Genomic DNA, 16,892 nt, shown 5'->3' with positions numbered 1-16,892 from the left:
CCTGTAAAGCACAATCAACTCAACAGCCTGAGGAAAGATATTGCAGATTATCACAGAATCTCTTAGATTGGCAAAGCCCTTCAAGCTCATCGAGTCCAATCATTGGTTTCACACTGACAAGTCCTTGACTAAACCAAAGCCCTCAGCACATCTCATCACTACGAATTGCTGTGGTTGAAGGGGACCACCAGGGTCATCCAGTCCAACCTCCATCCCAGCATCATTCATCACCAGACCACAGCCTCAAGCACCACATCCACTCTCCTTTTAAACACCTCCAGGGATGGTGACTCCACCACCTCGCTGGGCAGACCTGATCCAGTGCCTGACCACCTGCTCAGGGAAGAAATTCCTCCCAACATCCAACCTAAACCTCCTCTGATGCAACTGGAGGCCATTTCCTCTTGTCCTATCATTAGTAACCTGGGAGAAGAGACCAGCTCAGATCAAATTTTAGGGTGGTTTTGGTATATAGAGCTGAAAAGTATTTAAAAACCTCATCCACAAATAAAGATTATGAAGCTATGGAAGACCTTAAAGTACTTTTCTGTAAGTAAAAAACACAACCAACCAAACCAAACCTATTAGGTCCTGGCCCTTTGTGTAACCTCTGAGGCCTGGGGAAAAAAATATTCAAATGAATCCCTGGACTTTTAAGGTTCTGAGAAACAGAAGAAGGTTGCCTGACAGCGTTTACCTGAAACAAATGCTCAGGCAAAAAGAAAAGTGAGAGCAAAGGCTCAGGACCAAAACTTGTGCTGCTGTGTACAGAAAGAAGGGCTGGGAGGCTAGCACTGAGCAGCTGTCAGAATCACAGCCTGATCTGTATTTCTGATTTTCTCATTTGGGCAGACTCCAAGCTCCAAATGAAAATGCTCTGCCCTCTACAACGAAGGAGTTCTAATCCACCCCAAATTTAGCAGCAGCAGGAGAATCCCTTCCCCCATGTCAGTGAGCACTTAGCAGAGGACTACTGCAGCCATCTCCCTCTTTTCCAAATCCTCTGCTTCAGAGAAAATCTCCATGTTTCATTTTTATTGTTTTCCAAATGAAACTGCAAGGAAGTTTCCCCATGGGAAACCCTACAAGCTCATTCCTACAAGCTGGCTGCTTCTGCTTGCAGCTGAGTAGAGCAAAAAAGCTGTGAAGACTCCAGCAGGAACAGCAATGCCTATGAAAGGCTTAGATCATGCTCCCAGACACACTGGCACAAGTCCACTTGGTTGGGTATTACACTGAGGGCCAGGCTGGTTCAGGTGCTCCCAAGCTGTTGTCCACGAATACAGCTCAGGCACCCAAACACTTCCCCCTCTGTGTGCACAACACACAGCTGAATGCCTACAGTCAGAAGCAAGAATGGTGATGAATCAATCATAGAATCAGTCTGGGTTGGAAGGGACCACAAAGGTCAGTCAGTCCCAACCCCCCTGCCATGCCCAGGGACACCCTACCCTAGAGCAGGCTGCACACAGCCTCAGCCAGCCTGGCCTTAAACACCTCCAGCCATGGGGCCTCAACCACCTCCCTGGGCAACCCATTCCAGCCTCTCACCACTCTCATGCTCAACAACTTCCTCCTCACCTCCAGCCTCATTCTCCCCACCTCCAGCTTTGCTCCATTCCCCCCAGTCCTGGCACTCCCTCACAGCCTCAAAAGTCCCTCCACAGCTTTTCTGTAGCCCCCTTCAGATCCTGGAAGGCCACAAGAAGGTCACCTCGCAGCCTCCTCTTCTCCAGGCTGCACAGCCCCAACTCTTTCGGTCTGTGCTCACAGCAGAGCTGCTGCAGCCTCTGAGCATCCTTGTGGCCCTGCTCTGGACACGCTTCAGCATCTCCACATCCCTCTTGTCCCACGGGCTCCAGAATTGGATGCAGTACTCCAGGTGAGGTGTCATCAGAGTGGAGTGGAGGGGAAGAATGGGTAAAGTCAGCTTTGGGAATCATGGAGTTGTAACGAGAGTGTAACTCCTTCAATTCCTTCTGAAGGGAGAAAGCAAACCTGGGTACTGTGCACAGTGGCAGCTGCATAGCACATTCCTCACCAGAGCATTTTGCTTGCTTTAGTTACTCAGTCTTTCTATCAACTGAAAGTATTTCCTGGAAGTGGAAGGACTACAGGCACAGCACAAGGTGCTGGAAGCCCAGCCAGTGATAGGATTGACTCATGGAAGAGTCAGAAGCAAATCAAACACTTTGCCTAGCTCTCTGTCCATTGAAGTTTGGAATATGCTACTCCTGAAAAGCCCAAACTCATACATCAGTGAAAGTTGATTGAGACAGATTAAAAATCCAAAAATTACTTTTTCTTTTAAAGATTCCAACAAAGAAAATAGTTTTGGACCCAGACCATTTCTCTTTCTTTGCTTTGGGATTTCATGGTTTAACCAAATCAACATCCTATGGCAGAAAGCATCAGCCTCTCTGGGAGGAGATGCTCAGCCCCTCCATGAAAGCTTCCCAGCAGATCCCTTAGTCCATTAGTACAAGAGACTTGGTTTTCACTGATGGATGAAGGTTTACTGCACGCAATATGTTACAGGTCCAGAGAAGCCATCACAGTAGCCTGGCACTGCATTTATGCATATTGTGCCCTGTGTTTACCAGGGCTCCTGCGCTCCAGCTGAGCTTAGCCTTGGAGCCTTCAGTCCCTGCCTGAGCTATACTGCGGGAGAACCTGTCCTCAGCCTTCTCACACTACTTGCAACTGAGTTCTGGTTTCAATATTAGCAGCTGCTGCAATGGTTTACAAAATGTGTGCTCCCCCCTGGCCATTATAATACCTATAGCGTGTAAAGTAGGGTGGAAACGGTTTTTATGTGAAAACCACTCAAAGCAAAATGATCCCTGTCAGTTTTATTCACTCTGTGGTTTATAGGAAGAGCGAGCACAGAGCCTGTGCTGCTTTGGCAATTCTTTTCTCTCCTTTACTAGAGCTTGAAGAAAATTGATTGCTGCCACCACGCAGATGGGCTGTGGGTACAATAACTTTAGTTACAACACCTTTGCTGGTGTGGAAGAAACAATCCTATGACTTACTGTAATAATCTTATCAATAGTAGTCACCCTTTGATCATGCACTATTGACTTTTATGCTGGGTGATCCACACCCCAAATAAGTAACAATAACGAGGGCTTAGTTCAGCACATAGCTCCTTTGTGAAGGCTTTGTCACAGTGCTGGCTCTTTGTTCATTGTTGCCCAACACTGGTGGCACTAGAACTTGAGGGAGGATGGAGCAGCCATTTCCCTTTCAGGTGCAACCTGCTGCCTCCAAGAAACACCAGCTGAAGGAGGGGTGATAGGTTGGACTGGATGATCTTGGAGCTCTCTTCCAACCTGGTTGATTCTACGGTTTTGGTTAGCAATTAAAAGGTCTTTGTGACCATGCTGCTATCAGCGGTGAGGCAAACGGTGAACAAGGGGTGAGACACCTGTGGCATGCTCAGTCCTGGGGTTTCTCTGCACTGCTCAAGTAAGAATTAATTAGAGTCATTCTTTGTGGTCCCCTTTTTCTGACGGTTTCCATTGCTGCTGTGCTGCTGCAGTGTTCCTTGGCACAGGTAGTGCAAATTCAATGGGGCCAAAGTGCCCATGAGACAGGAGGGGCTCACAGGGGCCAGCCTGTCAGCTAACCAGCACAGCCCTGGCCGACCATGCTGGGTCGGGAGGCAGGGAATTAACGTGGCCGAGTCAGGAACCTATAGCAAAGTAGAGTTATTTTCCCCAAAACCCACCCCCAAAACTATGCACAGAAATTAACTCAGTTCTAATTAGCAAATTCAGTCAGGTTCACAGTATCACAGTATTATCAGGGTTGGAAGAGACCTCACAGATCATCAAGTCCAACCCTTAAGGTTGAGAAGATCTACAAGGACACCATAGGTAAATGTGACTATTTTGGAAGTCAGGAAATATGGCATTCACTCTTAACCAGGCTGAGCCATTAATGTGTACTCACAGGCGAGCCAGGCTGGCCGGAGGGAAGGGCTGTCCGGAGGGAAGGGCTGGCCGGAGGGAAGGGCTGTCCGGAGGGAAGGGCTGTCCGGAGGGAAGGGCTGTCCGACGCTTGTCCCCTCGCTCTCTCTCAGAAGCCCTCCCTGGGTCGTTAAGGCCTACACAGGGCGCTAACGGTGGGAGCCGGCCCTGCCCCTCAGGAGCTTGTCCTGCGGAGCACCAGGGGACTCCTCCGGACAGGATCTATCCAGGCAGGGGGAGAACTCTCATGCGGGCACCCCAAGGCGGGCAGCACCCCAATAGTTATACCCTTCCTAGCCAAAGAGCAGAGTTACCGCTGCCTGGGCGCGAAGAGCACAGCCGATCCCCAGCCCGGGCCCAGCGCGGGCACTGCAGGGCACCCCTGGCGCCGGAAGGGCTCTTTACTGCCCCCGCGGGCACTGCAGGGCACCCCTGGCGCCGGAAGGGCTCTTTACTGCCCCCGCGGGCACTGCAGGGCACCCCTGGCGCCGGAAGGGCTCTTTACTGCCCCCGCGGGCACTGCAGGGACACCCTGGTGCTGGCAGGACCCTTTCTGCCCCACTCACGCCTGCGGGGCACCCCTGGCGCCGGCAGGGCCCTTGCTGCCCCCGCGGGCACTGCAGGGCACCCCTGGCACCGGCAGGGCCCTTGCTGCCCCCGCGGGCACTGCAGGGCACCCCTGGCGCCGGCAGGGCCCTTGCTGCCCCCGCGGGCACTGCAGGGCACCCCTGGCACCGGCAGGGCCCTTGCTGCCCCCGCGGGCACTGCAGGGCACCCCTGGCGCCGGCAGGGCCCTTGCTGCCCCGCTCACGCCGGCAGGGCCTTGCTGCCCGCTCACGCCGGCAGGGCCCTTGCTGCCCGCTCACGCCGGCAGGGCCTTGCTGCCCCGCTCACGCCGGCAGGGCCCTTGCTGCCCCGCTCACGCCGGCAGGGCCTTGCTGCCCGCTCACGCCGGCAGGGCCCTTGCTGCCCGCTCACGCCGGCAGGGCCTTGCTGCCCCGCTCACGCCGGCAGGGCCCTTGCTGCCCGCTCACGCCGGCAGGGCCTTGCTGCCCGCTCACGCCGGCAGGGCGGGGGGCAAACAGGTCTTTTGGCGCCTTTTCCTCCCCCATTCAACCCCCAGAGGGAGAGGGATCTGGGGCGTGCAGGACTCCAGGACAGAGCAGCGTGAGCTGCTTTCCACAGCAAGCTGATGTGGGAAGGTGGAGAGCTTCGGAGCTCCCCTAGCTTGTTGAAGCAGGCTGTGAGCACAGCAGCCCCATCAGACTGCAGGGCAGGGATCCCGGCGCCACAGCCGCGGAGCTGGAGGGAGCCTAGAGTCACTCCTGGCAGGCACTGCACTCCCGGGTGGGAGAAGCTCAGGGTCCCTTTCCCAGTCCCCCAAGCCCTGTCTCTGCCTTTTCAATGCTTTGAAGCTTTCAGCTGTACTTCAAAGGCTTTGACCCTGCAACCCCTAATCAAGGAAATCAAAAGGAATTTTACTAGATTAAATCAAAAGCAGATTTACAAGATTAAAGGCTGCAGAATCAGGAATTCAGGTTGAAAAGGAGAAACTCTGAAGTTCTCCACATACTACAGAGAAATCCTTTTCCCTAGGTCTGTGAGCTGGGGCTTTCCAAGTAGGTGTGATGCAGGAAAGCACCCAGATCCCGCTGAAATTCCTGGGAGCCTGGCACCTAATTGCATCAGGGCACTCTTAAAAACCTCAGTCGTGCTCATTAATTGTCTGTGACAAAACTTAAGTGATATATTTGCCCTTCTGTTTTACAAGGCAATAACCCAATTAATGTGTGGATAAACTAGGAGACCAAAGGGATTTGGATTATGGCTGAGGAAAACAGAGGAGCAATTAAGGAATCACTAATTGTAGGAGAGATTAAATTAACATAGGAATGAAAACAGTCCTCCCTGTTTGGGAAATTTGGGCTAGGTCTCTGTCTTTGTGGCAGGGGATTATAAGCAATGAGAGCCCCTTGTAATACTCCACTGGTTGGTATCACAGCCAGCGTTGCAGTGCACATGAGCTGGCTGAGCAGGGAGGCTGAACGGGCAGGGATTTAACGAGTGAAGGTTGATGAGCCTCTTTCTGCCCCAAAGCTCCACCTTCCTGCCAGCCTCAGCCTCCCTCTCACATCCACACCCAAGGGCTGCTGCTCTCCTGCTTCAAAACACTACTTCAGGTTGCAGTCCAAGGGGATGTTTTAATTAACAGGGAACAACTTCTACCTGAAGCAATCTCATTAAACGTTGGTCATGGTTTGCCCTCAAAATTAAAACCATGCCTCTGGGGAAAGGTGAGAGTGTCTTACAAACCCAGGGGAAGCTACAGCCAGAATCTGAAATGCCTTACACTAGCACAACAGCCTTGTTTTGTCCAGACTGCCAAGCCAATGGAAGAGCTGTAGCTCTAGTCACAGAATCATAGAATCAAGCAGGTTGGAAGAGAGTTCCAAGATCACCCAGCCCAACCTAGCACCCAGCCCTGGCCAAGCAACCAGACCATGGCACTAAGTGCCCCAGCCAGGCTTGGCTTCAACACCTCCAGGGACAGCGACTCCACCACCTCCCTGGGCAGCCCATTCCAATGCCAATCACTCTCTCTGCCAACAACTTCCTCCTAACATCCAGCCTAGACCTTTCCCTGCACAACTTGAGACTGTGTCCCCTTGTTCTGTTGCTGGTTGCCTGGCAGCAGAGCCCAACCCCACCTGGCTACAGCCTCCCTTCAGGTAGTTGTATACAGCAATGAGCTCTGCCCTGAGCCTCCTCTGCTGCAGGCTGCACATCCCCAGCTCCCTCAGCCTCTCCTCACAGGGCTGTGCTCCAGGCCCCTCCCCAGCCTTGCTGCCCTTCTCTGGACACCTTCCAGCACCTCAACATCTTTCTTGACTTGAGGAGCCCAGAACTGGACACAGCACTCAAGGGTGCTGAGTACAGGGGCAGAATAACACCCCTCATCCTGCTGGCCACACTGTTCCTGATCCAGGCCAGGATGCCATTGGCTCTCCTGCCCACCTGGGCACACTGCTGGCTCATCTTCAGCCTACTATCTACCAGTACCCCCAGGTCTCTTTCTTCCTGGCTGCTCTCAGCCACTCTGTCCCCAGCCTGTAGTCAACGGGCCTCTTTAGCTTTACTAAGTATAAGTGGAGGAGAAAAGAAGTCTGTACAATGGTTATTGGTAGTCTCCTGCCTCTCTTCCCCCCTTGTGCAGGTGCCAGGGTCTATCTCCCATCTCAGATAGCAACATTGGTGTGCACAGGGGTGGAAAACGAATTACTACTTGGTGTAACAGAATGGCTTTTGAAATCATGATGATAATGCTTAATCATGTACTTTGCAGACTATGTTCTCCAGAGTCATAAGGATGCAAAACAGCTCTGGCAATACATTAGCAAGAGAAAGAAGTTGTTCCACCCCTCTTCGAGCTTGCTCTAAAACTCTGCCTTGTGCATTGTCTTTCCCGGGGATGTCAGTTTAGTCCTGGGAGTATGTAACAGACTGACAAGCTAACGAGTGAGTTTTGCCCATGAATAGGCTTTCAGAGGGAAGTCTGGGGCTGGGTTGGTTTTAATTGAGGGGTTTGATGAAGCCATTTTCAGTTCTGTGCTCAGCCGCCCTCGCTGGCAGAACAACCTTGATTATTTTGTTGCTCAGCTGGAAAAGTAGTAGCAGAAAATTACTACTTCTAACGCACATGTTTCTGTTAGCAACACTTTAGCAGCCATGGAGAGAATAGCTCGGGCCATGTGTGAGCAAACTGGTGAGACAGGGGGTTAATGTTGTGCTTGCTTAGTTACTTGTTTTAAGATGAAGCATATGATATAGTGACAACAAGGCAATTTTCAAAGCGGGACACCTCTAAGCCCAGCCTGGGAGCTCCAAATTTTTGCTGTCCAGGCTCAATTCAGCAGACCAAAGCCAGTTTGATGGAGTTGTCAATGTGATTAGAGACGTCGACACTAACACGTGAACTTTTAAGGCTAAAGACAATTTAGAATCATAGAATCAGGGTTGGAAGGCACCACAAGGATCAGCCAGTCCCAACCCCTCTGCCATGCCCAGGGACACCCTACCCTAGAGCAGGCTGCACACAGCCTCAGCCAGCCTGGCCTCAAACACCTCCAGCCATGGGGCCTCAACCACCTCCCTGGGCAACCCATTCCAGCCTCTCACCACTCTCCTGCTCAACAACTTCCTCCTCACCTCCAGCCTGACTCTCCCCACCTCCACCTTTACTCCATTCCCCCCAGTCCTGTCAGTCCCTGACAGCCTAAAAAGTCCCTCCACAGCTTTTTTGTAGCCCCCTTCAGATGCTGGAAAGCCACCAGAAGGTCACCTGGGAGCCTCCTCTGCTCCAGACTGCACAGCCCCAACTCTTTCAGTCTGTGCTCACAGCAGAGCTGCTGCAGCCCTCTGAGCATCCTCCTGGCCCTGTTTTGGACACACTCCAGCATCTCCACATCCCTCTTGTCATAGTGACTCCAGCACTGGATGCAATACTCCAGGTGGGGTCTCAGCAGAGTACAGTAGAGGGGGAGAATCACCTCCCTGGCCCTGCTGGCCACACTGCTTCTGCTGCAGCCCAGGCTCTGCTTGGCTTTCTGGGCTGCAAGTGCACACTGCTAGCTCCTGCTGAGCTTCTCATCCACCAGCACCCCAAGCCCCTCTCCTCAGGGCTGCTCTCCAGCCACTCACTGCCCAGCCTGGATTTGTGCTCGGGATTGCCCTGACCCAGCTGCAGGACCTTGCAGTTGGTCTTGTTGAGCCTCATGAGGTTGGCTTGTCCCCAGCTCTCCAGGCTGTCCAGGTCTCTCTGGATGGCATCCCTGCCCTCCAGCCTGCCTGCTGCACCACACAGCTTGGTGTGGGCAGCAAACTTGCTGAGGCTGTGCACCCTCAGTTTGCAGGTGAAGAGCCTCTTTGGGGTATGTGACAGATTGGTCCTTATATCTAAAAGTTATGTTTTATCTCAGTGAGAATCTAAGGTGGGGAAACTAAGGTGGGTGGCTATACATGTCAGCCTGGATGATTTAAACAGCTTAATTCAGTCCTTGAAATAGAACTAGGATTTTCCAAGCCAGCCACACTAATCCATGCCAGGCTGTTGTTTATTTGCCCAGGAAACTTGCCTGTCCAGGTGCATCCCAGCCAAGCAATCAGGGGGTTGCAGAGGTCAGAGTATCTTCATTACCAAATGCCCCCTTTGACTAGCTGGATCTGCAGGGTCATAGCAATGGGCTATGTTCACACCAGCTGTGATGAGATAGGAACTCAGTTTAGTCCCTGTATCTTCTGCACCTCTCTGTCCTGGCAGAACTTCAGTGGCATTAGCTCAATCTGTCCTAACACTTGTACAAGCAAACCTTAAAATGCAAACAGGAGTAGAACTGGGGCAAATTTCTTGCCTAAAATCCAAGCCAAGTCAGAACTAGATCTGAATAATACTAAAAGCCCAGGGCAAACATTCCCAAGTCCCTTGCACCAAGCATGCTGCATCTGTAAACAGACTTTCCCCATCTGCAAGCTGTTGTGAAATGAAACATGGACTTCTCAGAATCCCAGCAGCTTCAGCTGGACGAAGAGCTAAGGCTGTGCTTCACAATTATCTTCAAGTCCCCCTCAGTGGTAACCTCTCAAACCCATCCTCCTAATCCACACTGATTAACAGCAGAAGTGTCTTTAATCACATGTAATCTAATTGAATGCTTTTGATCTGCATGCCTGTGAATCCTGAAACTGGCACTGCACAGAGGTCAGCCCAGATTTGCAGAAATAAAAGTGCAGTACCAGCCTGACAGAAAGCCAGGTTAGCTCTGCTCCCAGTGCAGGGTACCTGCTCTGTTGAAGATGAGCCAGCAGTGTGCCTAGTTGGCCAGGAGAGCCAATGGCATCCTGGGCTGGATCAGGTGTGGCCAGCAGGACAAGGGAGGTTATTCTGCTCAGGCCACACGTTGAGTGTTGTGTCCAGTTCTGGGCCCCTCAATTCAAGAGAGATGTTGAGGTGCTGGAAAGTGCCCAGAGAAGAGTGGGGAGGGGCCTGGAGCACAGCCCTGTGAGGAGAGGCTGAGGGAGCTGGGGATGTGCAGCCTGCAGAAGAGGAGGCTCAGGGCAGAGCTCATTGCTGTCTACAACTACCTAAAGGGAGGCTGTAGCCAGCTGGGGTTGGGCTCTGCTGCCAGGCAACCAGCAACAGAACAAGGGGACACAGCCTCAAGCTGTGGCAGGGGAGGTCTAGGCTGGATATTAGGAGGAAGTTGTTGTCAGAGAGAGTGATTGGCATTGGAATGGGTTGCCCAGGGAGGTGGTGGAGTGGCTGTGCCTGGAGATGTTCAAGCAAAGCCTGGATGAGGCACTTAGTGCCATGGTCTGGTTGATTGGCTAGGACTGGGTGCTAGGTTGGACTGGATGAGCTTGGAGGTCTCTTCCAACCTGGTTAATTCTATGGTTCTGTGATAATCTCACAAACCTAAGACACTCCACAGTAACCAATTTTTTCTTGGTAATTCTACTTCCCAGGGCAGGCAACACGAGCTGAGATGCCAGCATCCGAGCCAGAAGTCCTGCTCACTTCCTCCCTTCAGCTGCGACGTTCATCAAGGCTTATACTGAACCAACTCTGGGGCAATTCAGCACAAAAAAAGACAAACCAAACCAATCCAAAACCTTTTCGGTTTGGAAGGTCAATTTTCTGCTAGATTAACAAATGTGTTCAGCTTCCTGCAGGGCCCAAAATCATCTGATCCAACATAATGCAAGTGGGGAAAGCAGAAGAGAAGAGGCCAAGCAGCCCTTTCCTATTTGGCACATGGATAATCTGCCCCAGTCCTTTCATATGTGGCAAGCACAAAAGACATCTTGGTCCCTGTCTTTGTGCCAGTCTTGGTAATCAAACATTAATTGCTTTTCATTTGAGATGGCCAGCAGTGAAAACCTGCAGCCAACCTCTGTCCTCACCCCTACATTTACTGTGATATGCCAACTGCAGGCTTCGTTCCCGTGCTCTGCTTCTTCCCAGGTGCCTCTGGAGCCTGGCTGTGTGCTGCTAGAGATAGATGTGGTCTGAGCTCCCTCTCTACCCAAGCCAGCCGAGCACCATGGCAGTCACTGCTCGCTGGAGCTGTTTTTGCCCTTCTTGCTGAAAGCTGATTTGATCCCATAGGTGAGAGCCCTTCAGTAGCCTGCAGGGTATTAAAACAGCAGAAGTCCTAAGAGAAGCCATTCCTGGAGCTGAGCAATGGCTGCTGAGCAGTAGATAGGAAAGCTGATTAATTATTGGGGAAGAGACAAGCCTTTTTCCTGCCAAGTGTCCTTATCCAAATAGGATGAATCACCAACTGCATACTAGCTATTTGAACGCTTCCTCCTGGTTTTAGCCTATCCCAGTTCCCATAAATGCATCCATTATTCCCAAATATCCCTAAAACTCTGGATCCAGTTGCTGCAGAGAGACCACTACCAGTGCAATTAGCCTGGGCACATGCACACCAGGTCCAGCATCTCAATGCAGACATAAAAGACCAATGCTGATAGAAGCAGCCAAACAAATTTTCTGCCTCATTTAATTTTAAAGTGTGTAACAGGAAGATCTGAAAGGACATTCATTTTTTTTTCCCCCTCAAATTGAAGTGCTTTTAATCTTCCCTAGGAAGGAAAGTTGGTTTTTTTCCCCCTTCAGATTCCTTCCTTCCTTTCTTCTTCGCCTGCCCTCTAACAGCAGCCCCTCTGCTATTTTAACAAGCTCCCAGTCTCTTAGCACTTCACTGCCTTCAAACACTTCTTAACAAGTTCCAAGAGAGGAAAGAGAAAGGAAGGAAATTATTATTTTTGATCCATTTCCTAGTCAAAATCTTACACTTCAGCTGCACTTAAGATGAAACTCATTAGCAAATTATAGGTAAAGGATTCAGAGCAAGTGTCAAAGCAGCTTTCTCTGAGATGCTTTCCTGCATTCTGGTTATTGAGTGGGGGAAAAATAATCCACGAGAATATCATAGAATCAACCAGGTTGGAAGAGCCCTCCAAGCTCAGCCAGTCCAACCTAGCACCCAGCCCTGGCCAGTCAACCAGACCACGGCACTAAGTGCCTCATCCAGTCTTGTCTTGAATACCTTCAGGGATGGCAACTCCACCACCTCCCTGGGCAGCCCATTCCAATGGCAAATCACACTCTGTGAAGAACTTCCAGAGGCAGAAAAGCACAGGATCCAGAAAGCTGTGGGCAGCTGAACTCTGAGATGAGTGACCTGAGATCTGATACAGCTGTGGTTGGTGCAGGGGATCAGGATGAGGTGGCTCATATTTACATGAAACTTCCTATGCCTTAGCTGGGAATCACCCAGCAGAGCCTGGCTCCACCCTCCTGGCACTCACCCTGCACATATTGATGAGGTCACCTCTCAGTGTCTTCCTCTCCCAGCAGCACAGCCCCAGCTCCCTCAGGCTCTCCTCCTAATAGAGCTGTTCCATTTCCTTCAGCATCTTTGTGGCTCTGTGCTGGACTCTCTCAAGCAATTCTATGCCCCTCTTGAACTGGACACTGCAGAGAACTCTGGGCAGTCAGGTCATATCCACAAGACCACTCAGCTTTGACAACTGGAAAATTCCCAACCAAGTTCCCCACGAGTCTTGCCTACAAGCTCCAACTAGAAGGTTCCTCAGAACAAAGGTGAGCTCTAATTACCCAAGAACAAAGCTATTAGCAACAGAAGATACCTGCCATTAGTTCTGCCTCCCCAGACTAAATGCTCGCATATGCCTAGTGAGGGGCAGCTCTTTTAACGTGCAAGGTTTGTGCTGGGGGATGAGAAGGCAGCTTTTGCCAACAGCCCCTTGCAAAGGGCAACTTTACGCTGAGAGCTACTGCTTGCTGTAATCCTCGGGAAGCAGAGCTCAGATAAACTGAGCTGCTCCCCCAGGTGAGCTGATCCTCTCCCCCGGGTGCCTCCGCACGCAGCTCCTGCCAGATCAAAGCGGAGCCCTGCGCACCGGCCGAGGGGAGAAGCTGGCCCCTGGCACTTCTCCGGGCAGCACGCCAGAGCATGCCCTGTGTTTAGTCAGGACCTGGCACGTTATCTTTGATGTGTGATAACAGAGAGGCAGGCGAAAGCAAAGGGGAGACCTAACAAGTCACAGCGTAGGTGGGAAAGGCAGTTCCAAGTCCAGGGCGAGCTGAAGGAAACAACATCTGTGGTTTTTTAGGAGAACCCAGGTATAGCTCAGTCATGAAATCAAAGAATCATAGAATCTGCCAGCTTGGAGAGACCTCCAAGCTCAGCCAGTCCAACCTAGCACCCAGCCCTGGCCAATCAACCAGACCATGGCACTAAGTGCCTCATGCAGTCTTGTCTTGAACACCTCCAGGGACAGTGACTCCACCACCTCCCTGGGCAGCTCATTCCAGTGGCAAATCACTCTCTGTGAAGAACTTCCAGAGGCAGAAAAGCACAGGATCCAGAAATCTGGGGGCAGTTGTAGTCAGAGGCAAGATGAGTGACCTGAGACCTGATACAGCTGTGATTGGTGCAGGAGATCAGGATGAGGTGGCTGAACAACAGGCAGAAAACCCCACTTCATGCATGCTGAAGAACAGCCTTTAGCATAGCAGCTCCTTGATGCCAAGCTGGCAGGACCACATTTAGACAGATGGACCTCACCCCTGACCAGACTGCAGACCTCAAGACACCAGAACAGTTTCTGTTCCACTAACGTTTGTAATGGATGGAACCAACATATTTATCATACGTTCAGTGTGTTTGCATCATTCCAAGCTTTCTCCCTAGTGACACAGATCTGCTAAGCCACTTAGATTTTGGAGGCAGTTTATTTTTGGAAAGGATGACAGAAAAAGCACAGCCTGAGCCTCACCAACACTGCAAATCACACCCAAGCTTTGGAGTTTTCAAGCAGCGTAGCCCATCTCCTCTTTCACCTCAGGCTCATATATCTTTGTCCTACGCAGGCATTAGCTCAAAGACAAGAAACAACTTGGCCTATCCGACTGCTTTCACATTGGTAGGATGCCTTCAGCAAGCTTTTGTTCATCTTTGACTTTACAAGGAAGCAAGTTGCTTGTGGAGGGCCTTGCTTCCTAAGTGAATTACTTTCTGCTGCTCTTAAAGGCATGATTGATTCCATGGGCAGAAAAAATGTGAGCGCTGAGTGCATTTGTTAACAGCTGTGAATCATCAGCCTTCAGCAAGTGACCAAATGTTGGTTTAACCTTCTTAATCCCACAAATACCACCAGCAGGTCAGGTGGTTTGGGCAGTTAGCATAACCCCCTGGAGTGGAGGGAAGAAAAGGGCTTGACAAGGTGGATGGTGAGTACTGACATCAGATCCTCTCTGCCTTAGGCACTGAGAACCTCCTGGAACAAATGGAATTGCCACTTAGATTGGATGGTTGGGGTCAGACTCCAAAGTTCTCTTACAGCAGAGTCCTAGAAGACTATTTTGCAGAAGGCTGAATCTAATTATACCCTTGGCCTTGTCCAATTAGCTTTTAAAACTCAGCCTTTAAGCCAGAGAAGAAATTTGTTTGAACAGGGAAAGAAGATTTGTTTTTCTCTAAAGCAACAAGATGTCTGTCATGCAGCTTTAACAAACTTCACACCAGAGCATGCCAAAGCTTTTCTGAGCCATGTGTGGATTTGGGTTGTCAGTTAAAGAATCTGGAGTACCCCAAGCAGGAACTACTGAATAAAGCTGTTTGTGTTACAGACATAAACAGAAACGTTTGGGATGATGCTTGCATTTCATCATTATGACCAACTCGAGGCACTTTCGAACACATTAAAGTTTGTATTGTTCAAAACCCATCAAGTTTTACGACTAGAAACAGACCTTGAATTTAATATGGTCTTTTGAGCCAGGACAGCTGCAGCTGACTGCAGAGCTAATGCTCTTCAAGCCAAGAGTCATCTTTCTGTGTTGTGATTATGCAGTGCCTCACACCAGAAGGTTACCCTTGAACTAGTAACTCCTCTGATGGAGATTTGCCCTTTAGGATCAGTCTGGCACAGGACTGAGCAGCCAGAATTAACCAGGTTGGAAAAGACTTCAAGGATCATCGAGTCCAAACTATCACCCAACCCTTCTAATTAACTAATCCCTGGCACTAAGTGCCCCATCCAGCTTCCTTTTAAACACCTCCAGGGACGGTGACTCCACCACCTCCGGGCAGCCCATTCCAGTGCCTCTTGCTGTGAAGAACTTCCTCCTAACATCCAGCCTAAGCTTGCCCTGGCACAACTTGAGACTGTGTCCCTTTGTTCTGTCCCTGGGTGCCTGGCAGAAGAGACCAACACCCCCCTGGCTACAACCCCCTTTCAGGTAATTGTAGAGAGCAATAAGGTCTTCCCTGAGCTTTCTCTTCTCCAGGCTGAACAACCCCACCTGAAGCAAGTTCTTGTGATTCTTGTGCTCTAGGAAGAGCTGAGGATTCAAACTTGCTCTCAGAGAAAATCCCTGAGGGCAAGAAACTTCAGGGTGTCAGTTGCTTGAGGAAGGAATCCTTCTGTCTCCATCATCATAAACACACAAGAGCAAAGGCCAACACCACAGCTCATTCTCCACTGAGAGCCAAAAGCCACAATCCAGCTGCTTTGGCTGGTGCAGCCCCTTAATATCTCTGGAGTTCCCCAGACACTGCTCTAGCTTGGGAGCAGGATGAGCCTGAGTAGCTTGTTTGTACTCAGCCTAGCACCCAACACACAGCCTCCTCAGCATGGATAGAGCCATCTCAGCTGCCATCCTGAGCCACCAAGAACAGCAAGCTTCCTTCCACAGCTCTTCATCTGTACTTGCGCCTTCCTGGGACAGCTCAGCTAACCGACAGGAGGCCCCTGAGGATGTACCCAGAGTGCCGGTGGAGGCAGCACAAAGTCAAAGCCCTGGCAGCATTAGACATCCACCTCTGCACCGCTGAGCTTTCCAAGCAGGAAGATTTACAGCAAATGGTGGCTTTTTAGCAGAAGCCACTTGTCTGTGCCAGTGCTCCCCTCAGATGCTCTGCTGGAGCAGCTACTAGGAATTTCCAGCTCCATGTGGATAGGATGTAGGCTGTGTGAGGAGAGGCTGAGGGAGCTGGGGGTGTGTAAAGTGCAGAAGAGGAGGCTCAGGGCAGAGCTCATTGCTGTCTACAACTACCTAAAGGGAGGCTGTAGCCAGGTGGGGTTGGTCTCTTCTGCCAGGCAAGCAGCAACAGAACAAGGGGACACAGTGTCAAGCTGTGCCAGGGGAGGTCTGGGCTGGATGTTAGGAGGAAGTTGTTGTCAGAGAGAGTGATTGGCATTGGAATGGGCTGCCCAGGGAGGTGGTGGAGTTGCTGTGCCTGGAGGTGTTGAAGCCAAGCCTGGCTGGGGCACTTAGTGCCATGGTCTAGTTGATTGGCCAGGGCTGGGTGCTAGGTTGGACTGGATCATCTCGGAGATCTCTTCCAACCTGACTGATTCTATGTTCCTAGACATGTTGGTAATGCCTAGGAAGGGCTTTGCATTACACAGTGGATGCCGCAGTGGCAAGTTGAGAGTCCCTGTTCCAAATCCCACTCTTGAATTATTAAAGCCAGCCTGGATTTTTATTATTTTCCAAAGAATCTGTGGCAAGAAGAGCCTCCCTTATGGGGGGAAAAAAATAAAGAAAAGGAAAATACATTTAATCAAAACCCAAAATGCAAATCTCTGACTCGGTGCTATTTTGGAGAACGATAGTTATGAGTTGACAAACAGTCTACTCACCATCTGAGAGAGCTTGTCACAACACACATAAATTAACCCTCCCCCCACCCCAAGTATGCTTAATCTAGAAAGAAAAAGGAATTTTCTTTTCTTCTACTGCAGCCCGTGGAGAATTCTCTTCTTTGCAGAGCTTGTGATGTATTGCTGCTCAATCACGCATACACCTTTGAAACAGCATCA

This window comes from Pogoniulus pusillus, chromosome 22, assembly GCF_015220805.1.
Source record: "Pogoniulus pusillus isolate bPogPus1 chromosome 22, bPogPus1.pri, whole genome shotgun sequence".
Classification (NCBI taxonomy): domain Eukaryota; kingdom Metazoa; phylum Chordata; class Aves; order Piciformes; family Lybiidae; genus Pogoniulus; species Pogoniulus pusillus.
The sequence above is the reverse complement of the archived record's forward strand: the minus strand, read 5'-3'. Positions refer to the sequence as shown.